Here is a 9,278-nt window from a genome sequence, read left to right on the forward strand (position 1 = left end):
ATGCTGTCCACCGCTCCCATGGCTGCAGCTGTGGGAGGCAGGCAGGCGCGCCGCTCGGTCCTCCCACCCCCCGGAGCGTCTTCATGTTGGCGGCGGTCCGGCGCTCCCGACCCGATGTGCCCCCCCCCCGCTGCCGCTCCCGCTCCCGCTCCCGCTCCATCTGTCGCTGCTGCGGGGGGGGGCGCGCCATGCAGGGGCCGCTGTCTGGGTGTTTCAGGTCCCGGCTTCAGGCAGCCAGCGGGCCCTGCATCGCGATCTGGCGAAGCCCCGCCCACTTCCGGTTTGCGGGCACAAACTTCCGGTCCTGCAGCTGGAGCTCTGCTAGCTCCCTCTCCCTTCTCCTCGGTGCCCAGGCCTAATTACATGACAGGCCAGGACCGAGCTACGCTGCGCAGCGCCGCACCGGCCCCAACCACTCCGGTTCTACACTACCGTGGACCTCCGGCCAGCCCACTCCTGGCCCGCAATGTCCCCCCCAGCAGGCACATCAGCGTTGCCTGTGCGGGGGGTCAGGGGCCAGAGCCCACCACATGGCCGCAGAGCGCGATGACCGGTCTAACCGGACCGGCCAGCGCGCTCTGCAGCCAGGAGAGTGCGCACCAAGCATGCACACAGTCGCACCAAGCACGAACATAACTACAATAAATTACGCGCCACCAACACCCCCGGCATGGGACCGCCAAGCCCCGCCCACTTACTCCCCGGAAAGCAGCAGCGCAGCGTTAGCCTGTGGGGGCCCCAACCCGCCAAATCGGTCGGGGGGCGCCTCACAGACAGCGCTCACTAGCCCCCCGTGCCAGTACCCACCACCGAGCGCTGGACCGGCCCCTGCCAGAACAGGACGGCACCACCGTGGGCCTCTGGCCAGCCCACCCCTTGCCCGCCATGTCCCCCCAGCAGGCACATCGGTGTTGCCTGTGCGGGGGAGCAGGCGGTCGGGGGCCAGAGCCACGAACACGGCCGCGGAGCATGATGACTGGTCTATCGAGACCAGCCAGCACGCTCCACAGCCAGGAATGTACGCACCAAAACACGCACACGGTCGCACCAAACACTAACACAGCTGCAATAAATTACGCGCCCCCAACACCCCCATGCTCCCAAACGCAAATCGCAGACAGTTTCCTATCTGTCCCCGCCCTTCTGCGCTCACCCTGCGTTGCCAGCCTAATAGTCTCTGCACCTTCCCTGCCCTACTCCCTGCACCGCCACTCACGCCCCACGGCCAAGGTAACGTCCCCCCTACTCCCTAGGTAAATGCACCTAACGCAACCCCGATACAGGGCGATCGCAGGCATAGATGCCGCAGATCGTCCTCACCCTCATCAGTAGACTCCTACCACCGTTCCCGCTGTCCCTCTAGCTGTCGGCATTCCCACTCCAGACGCCGACACCACTCACACAGGAGCCATCCACAACTGGCTCAGAGACATCGGGGAGTTACAACGGGCGGTACCGGTCGCATGCCGAAAGACGGCGGTCTCACCGGACACCCAGAGCGGGTACCCGGTGGGAACAGACACTGACACCCCCCGTTACGGACCAGGCAGAGATCGGAGCCCCAATAGCCTCTCGTCCTCGAGCACACGACAGAGGTCATCCATCACGTGCTCCGTCCTGGGCTGACGCACGGGGAGACACGCCATACGTACCTCCCCGGTCCACCAGCCAGCACCGAACCATCAAAACAATAGAAGCCGGAGCACCTCCCTCTCCAGGGGACGCTCGGCACCAGACACAATGCAGCAGAATACATCCCCATCCTCGAGCACACGACAGAGGTCATCTGTCACGTGCTCCATCCTGGGCTGACGCACGGGGAGACACGCCATACGTACCTCCCCGGTCCACCAGCCAGCACCGAACCATCAAAACAATAGAAGCCGGAGCACCTCCCTCTCCAGGGGACGCTCGGCACCAGACACAATGCAGCAGAAGACATCCCCGTGCCACGGCGCTGGCCGCTGGCACGCCATCTTCATCCTCCTGGGCGGGCGGCCAGCACCAGGACAGCGCCACGGCAGGAGCCAGAGTACCTCCGTCCGGAGACACTCGGCCCGCATCTGACAGCGGTGAGTTCTTTGATATCTGTGAGCACTCTACAACACAAAATGCGGGAGAAAGCAAGCTGGCAGCCGCTATTAAGACCCTAGTTCAGCAGTTGACACGCCCAGGCGTACCAACTGACACTAGCACCACCCAAGCAGCTAGTCTGCACAAGGATGCATTTTTCTGTGGTGTTAGCCCACTAGGAGCGCACGTTGAGTTAGAGACAAAGCAAAAAATTTGGGATAATGCTGGCGTAGATAAATGGTCACTGTTATCGGCCGACCAACAGTCCGTGGACAAGGAAAGGAGAATAGGCGAGCGGTTACAGCGGCGGAACTGCTATATTTCGGTTCTAAAAACGGCTTTTATATCAAAAATAGCGCAAACGATGAATAACTGGCTTCAGGCTTTCGCGTTTCTCGGCTGTATCATGGGCCAAAAGCACCCAGAACGCTGTTCCGAACTATTTATCTATCAGGCCCTAATCTATAATTCATATAAGTGTCACGGCGGGTCTGCATGGAAACGGTACGACAAGGAGTTCCGCAGGCGGCTGGCCTTGCAACCAGACTTGGGCTGGGGAGTGAAAGCGATGGACGTATGGTTACGATTCATGCTGTCCCAAAAAAAACAGCCCCTCTTTTCATCAGCGACCACTTATCACTCAGCAACAGCAGGCCAGAATACAGGGGTCGGACGCGGACATGGGGCCGGCTTACTTTTTAACGACGGATACTGCCGCTTCCAAGGGTCCTGTAAATATAGACACGAATGCTCCTCCTGCGGAGGTGGACACCCTGCATTCAGGTGTACCCGCCAAGCAAAACAGAGCGCCTGCGACGTTTAAACCCCGGTGAACTTAACCGCAATCGCCCATGGCTAAACCGTTATCCCAATAAGAAGCGGCGCAGCAACCTCATTTCTGCTTTAAATACGGCTTCTATATCCCCTTCGAGCACAGTCCCAAGTTTAAATCAGCACGCGAATTCCCAAGATTTTCAAAAAGGAGTAGAACTAGGCTCGATGGCGGGCCCATTAAAATCATTGTGTGCTCCATCGCTGACTGACAGCCTGAGTGAATCTTCACCCAGGGCTACCAGCCAGTCCAACCAACGGGAGCCGGTTTTCATCCTTCAACCGAAGGGTTTACAAATGAGCTACACAGGAGTCGGAGTTCCTCCGTTGGCGGATGTCACTCCTCCTGCGACACGCAATCGGTGTGCATGGTATGATCACTAAGGAATTAATGCCGAAAAAGGTGGTTACTTGAATCGATGCCAAAAAAGGCGGTTAATACAGTTATGACGAATCAATGATAAAGCAATGCCGAACGGGCTTTTACGGCAAATGAGAATAAACTACACTGGAGCAGGAGTTCCTCCATCAATGGGAGTCACTCTGCCAGAAGCAGATAGCGGTGAGTGTTTTCATTTTGGCGAACTCAATGGTCCGGCGGACGGTGGAACAAGCGTCCCTGAGGTGGACTTTACGAATGGGTGAAATATGGTTTCATAATGCGGGCAATGAATACAGGTCCCCGGGAATATGCTCAGAGGACAGTAAATGAGATTATTTATGGACTTGACATCATACATGCGTTATGGCGCGGGGGACGCCAAACAAAGATTTAGGCCTAAGGGTCGGTGGAAATATTGCAGATGGTTTTGCGGCAATCTACAAGGACCAGTGGTGAAAAGGCCAATGGCCTGAACTATGGACCACGGCCGCATGGGGCCGTGACCCAGCACTGGTAGAGATCTTGGCATCGAGCCATGGGGGCTCAATTGGAAAATACGAACATCCGATTTCTAACCAAACAGCTGAGAACAGCAATAGCCCTAAACAGCATGCCCTCTTCTTCTCAGCCAGCACTCGCGCTGTTGCGCCACCTAGCACTATTATGCCTCAAACACAACATCTGGTGCCGTTACAGCATCTGTAGATGATAAAATTGTTAACTCTTTGTTATCTTCCGATTGGCAGGCATTCAAACTCTTCCTCCCCAAGGCGCAAACATCGGGCCTACAATGTCCTCCTTCCCTCTTGGACATGGTGGCCAATCACTGATGCCCGTGATCCGTGCTTCAGTGACACCGGCTACTTGGCAGGTTTACGGTAAGGCGTGGGAGGAGTGGTGCTCACTAACTCAAGGAACGCCAGTCGACAGGTGCGAACGGGCGAGATGCGACGTCTTTGTAGAACTCTTAGAACGGCTCAGGCGTAGAGGTGCGTCAGGGACATTAGCGTACCGTCATTTATCGGGAATAGCCTTCTTCTCTCAGCTGCTGGGGTGGATGGACATAACCAAATATTTTCTCATCAAACAAGCCGTTAAAGGCTGGAAAGGGCTCCAACCTAGTCAGGAATGCCGTCGCCCAGTTTCCTTAAAGCTACTGCACGACGTAGTTGCAATATCTTCATCAGTGTGCAAGTCACAATACGAGGCAACGCTGATATCTGCAGCGTTCGCAATCGCCTTCTTCGGGGCGCTTCGCATCAGTGAATTAGCGCCGCAGTCAAAAAAAAAAAAAAAAAAAAAAACAACATCAGTAGGCGGTTTAATCAACGAAGACCTCGTCATATGCAGCGAAGCTCTGCACATTGGAGTATGTAGATCCAAACGCGACCCCACCGGGAGGGGGACATGGATTGGTCAAGGCGTCAGACGGCCCCTATATGCCCGCTAAAAATAGTTAAACACTATACGATGGTCATACATCCGGGTAGATTTTTTCTTTCAAACAACGACGGGTCCCCTCTTACAAAATATCAATTTCAAGCGATTTTTACACAGTGCCTAGAGGCGGTCGTCGTGGCTCCAAAAAAAAAAAAAAAAAAAAAAAAAATATGGGACACATTCCTTCCGAATAGGGGCGGCTACCGAAACAGCTAGAGCGGGGGTATCGGAAGTTGAGGTGCAGAGAATGGGCCGCTGGAAATCCGCATGCTTCGCAAGATACATAAGACCAGACCTGCTTTAACACTTTTTTTGTCTCTTACAGGCAGCTGTAGGTCCACAGTCCGGGTAGTGGGGCATTCTTTTGTCTACCGGGCGCGCAAAAGGGCCAAACTGAGGCCGGGCGGAATCAAGTTTGGCTTCCCGAATCTGGAAGTCAACTAGAGAGGCATCAGAGGGCTCCAGTGGCGGCAGATCTTCCCGGAGATGGTCGACATCACGAAGAGGGCCAAGGGGCCGGTGGTTCTGGTCCTACATGCCGGAGGCAATGATTTTGGGAAGCGGAAAGGGGCCGAGCTGTACACAGTAATGTCAACAGACATCGATCGCTTTGTCTGTTTATTACCAGATATGGCGGTGGTGTGGTCCGAGATAATACCTCGAGCGGTCTGGCACGGAGCTAAGGATGTAAAAGCCATTGAAAACGCAAGAAAAAGGATTAACACAAAGATGTCGAAGTTTGTGTGAGAAAAGTACGACATTGTGGTTCGACACCAAGAGTGAGAAGGGAACAATTTTGCTTTGCTAAGACTGGATGGCATCCACCTCACGGACATCGGGCTCAACATAAGTTTGGAGGGTTTGCGGGATGGTGTTGAACAGGCTCTAAGGATGTTGTGTGGGGGTCGGAGTCTTGTGTAGGTCATACACATGATCCTCCGTGGCGGTAAGTAGAGGGGGGCAAAGGTTCGTGACCTCTCATCGGCTTGCTGGCCCAGCGGTCATCGGCTGGGGCCTTCAGCAATGAGTGCGTCGCGATGTGTAATTGCCTTTCTCTACTTTGCAAATAATAAAACTGTGACCGACCTGTTCAACCCATCCAGGATTGTCGGTGTCTTTTATTACGGAATGGTGGGACGGGGGGAAGGCACTGGTTACGACACACGGGTCTCTGCAGTCTGGTAGGCACGGCACTGTATAAGGAACGTGCCTCTGACTGCAGAGCTCCTAAGGGACAGCTAGAGGGGAAATCTGTGCAGTGCCAAATTCCCCCCTCCCACTACCTCCCCAGGTGAGGTCATGATTGGGACGCCCAGCGGACCAACCGGGGAGAAGAGGTGAGTCAGGCCACACCCTCAGGGGTTAAATTCTAGTGACGGGGCCAGGTTCTCCCTCTTTCTCCCCGGCTGACCCTTGGAAGCTGTTGTCCCACCCTCCCTCCCTTATAAACTAGTAAATGTACTGTGCAATTACTGTTAAAATGTTTTGAATTTTAAATTTAAAAAAAAAAAAAAAAAAAGATGATTTTTTTTCTTTATATACGTCACAGCGGTAAGTAGAGGGGGGCAAAGGTTCGTGACCTCTCATCGGCTTGCTGGCCCAGCGGTCATCGGCTGGGGCCTTCAGCAATGAGTGCGTCGCGATGTGTAATTGCCTTTCTCTACTTTGCAAATAATAAAACTGTGACCGACCTGTTCAACCCATCCAGGATTGTCGGTGTCTTTTATTACGGAATGGTGGGACGGGGGGAAGGCACTGGTTACGACACACGGGTCTCTGCAGTCAAAGAGTGATTGTTCTGCCTCTGCATCTCCAGGATAATAGCAACCTGACAGAGTCCCTTTAAAGTACAGTGGAATAGGTATACTCCCTTCTGGCAGAAAGTTAGTCTATACAAGGTGGGCCATGTATACGGTTACGCCTAAATAAAATGGGAATGGTTGGTGATTAGTGTTGAGCATTCCGATGCTGCAAGTATCGGGTATCGGCCGATACTTGCTGTATCGGAATTCCGATACCGGGATTCCGATACTCTTGTGGTATCGGGTATCGGGTATCGCAACAACATTAATGTTAAAATGTGTAAAAGAGAGAATTAAAATAAAAAATATCGCTATACTCACCTCTCCGACGCAGCCGGGACTTCAGCGAGGGAACCGGCAGCGTTGTTTGTTTAAAATTCGCGCTATTACTTGGTTACGTGAATTCCCGGCTTGTGATTGGTCAGGTCGGCCACGTTGCCGGGACGCGGACCAATCACAGCAAGCCGTGACGAAATTACGTCACGGCTTGCTGTGATTGGTCCGCGTCCCGGCAATATGGCCGCCCTGACCAATCACAAGCCGTGACGTCACGGGAGGCTGGACACGCGCCCATTTTAAAATGAGCGCGTCCAGCCTCCCGGCTTGTGATTGGTTGACCGCGGCGCAACCAATCACAAGCCGTGACGTCACGGGAGGCTGGACACGCGCCCATTTTAAAATGAGCGCGTCCAGCCTCCCGGCTTGTGATTGGTTGACCGCGGCGCAACCAATCACAAGCCGTGACGTCACGAGAGGCTGGACACGCGCCCATTTTAAAATGAGCGCGTCCAGCCTCCCGGCTTGTGATTGGTTGACCGCGGCGCAACCAATCACAAGCCGTGACGTCATGGGAGGCTGGACACGCGCCCATTTTAAAATGAGCGCGTGTCCAGCCTCCCGTGACGTCACGGCTTGTGATTGGTCAGGGCGGCCATATTGCCGGGACGCGGACCAATCACAGCAAGCCGTGACGTAATTTCGTCACGGCTTGCTGTGATTGGTCCGCGTCCCGGCAACATGGCCGACCTGACCAATCACAAGCCGGAAATTCACGTAACCAAGTAATAGCGCGAATTTTAAACAAACAACGCTGCCGGTTCCCTCGCTGAAGTCCCGGCTGCGTCGGACAGGTGAGTATAGCGATATTTTTTATTTTAATTCTTTCTTTTACACATTAATATGGTTCCCAGGGCCTGAAGGAGAGTTTCCTCTCCTTCAGACCCTGGGAACCATCAGGAATACCGTCCGATACATGAGTCCCATTGACTTGTATTGGTATCGGGTATCGGTATCGGATTGGATCCGATATTTTGCCGGTATCGGCCGATACTTTCCGATACCGATACTTTCAAGTATCGGACGGTATCGCTCAACACTATTGGTGATATCAACTTCCTGTTAGTGGCACATTAGTATATGGGAGGGGGAAAACTTTTCAAGATGGGTAGTGACCATGGCGATGGTGACCATTTTAAGGATCCAACTTTATTTTTTCCAATGGGAAGAGGGTCATGTGACACATCAAACTTATTGAGAATTTCAATATAAAAACAATGGTGAGCGGGGTTTTAACATAACTTTATTCTTTCATGAGTTATTTACAAGTTTCTCTTTCTTTACAGCCACTGACATGTCGCAGAGGGTATTATTATTATTATTATTATTATTATTATTATTATTATTATCCATATAAATGGCCCTCCCAAAAAAGCTTGCCTCATCACTGAACATAATGTTCTGTGTAAAGGGTCCTGTTCAAATTTTTGTTTTGCCCATTCTGCAAATTCAGCTCGCCGATCTGGGTCATCCTCGTTGAGATGCTGCAGCAGCTGGATTTTGTAAGGTTGTCATTTGTGAGTAGCTAATATCCGCCAAAGGGATGTTCGACTGATGCCAGATCAGTACACTGAATTTGCAAAACTGTCAAAGTCCCATGGTGTCCTTACAGCTGCCACTAACAGTGCTGTCACTGTAGCCTCACCAACACGTTTACATAACTGAAAGGCGGTGGCTCCTGGCAGGTTAGAAAGTTCATTTTCTCGTGGGTGCTGTACTTTCGGGACAGAAGCTGGTCACGTTCCTTAGCATGCAAATGATCCCCACATCTGAAAGATAATAGTGATTCCCTTTAACCGCTTCACCCCCGGAGCTTTTTCCGTTTTTCCTTTTTCGTTTTTCGCTCCCCTCCTTCCCAGAGCCATAACTTTTTTATTTTTCTGTCAATTTGGCCATGTGAGGGCTTATTTTTTGCGGGACGAGTTGTACTTTTGAACGACATCATTGGTTTTACCATGTCGTGTACTAGAAAACGGGAAAAAATTCCAAGTGCAGTGAAATTGCAAAAAAAGTGCAATCCCACACTTGTTTTTTGCTTGCCTATTTTGCTAGGTTCACTAACTGCTAAAACTGACCTGCCATTATGATTCTCCAGGTCAGTACGAGTTCATAGACACCTAACATGACTAGGTTATTTTTCACCTAAGTGGTGAAAAAAAATTCCAAACTTTGTAAAAAACAAAACAAAATAAAATTGCGCCATTTTCCGATACTCGTAGCGTCTCCATTTTTCGTGATCTGGGGTCAGGTGAGGGCTTATTTTTTGCGTGCCGAGCTGGCATTTTTAATGATAGCATTTTGGTGCAGATACGTTCTTTTGATCGCCCGTTATTGCATTTTAATGCAATGTCGTGGTGACCAAAAAAACGTAAATCTGGCGTTTCGATTTTTTTTCTCATTACGCCGTTTAGCGA

At 52.2% G+C, this 9,278-nt stretch overlaps 1 long non-coding RNA gene across 1 annotated transcript; it reads left to right on the top strand.

Annotated features, from left to right (window-relative positions):
- Nucleotides 1–1,019: 1,019 nt before the first annotated feature.
- On the top strand, nucleotides 1,020–6,429 carry LOC143806946 (uncharacterized). Its single transcript, XR_013221598.1, has 2 exons — nucleotides 1,020–2,072; nucleotides 5,052–6,429. It is a non-coding gene; the product is annotated as an uncharacterized LOC143806946 (long non-coding RNA).
- The last annotated feature ends 2,849 nt before the right edge of the window (nucleotides 6,430–9,278 follow it).

This window comes from Ranitomeya variabilis, chromosome 2 (assembly GCF_051348905.1).
Source record: "Ranitomeya variabilis isolate aRanVar5 chromosome 2, aRanVar5.hap1, whole genome shotgun sequence".
Classification (NCBI taxonomy): Eukaryota; Metazoa; Chordata; class Amphibia; order Anura; family Dendrobatidae; genus Ranitomeya; species Ranitomeya variabilis.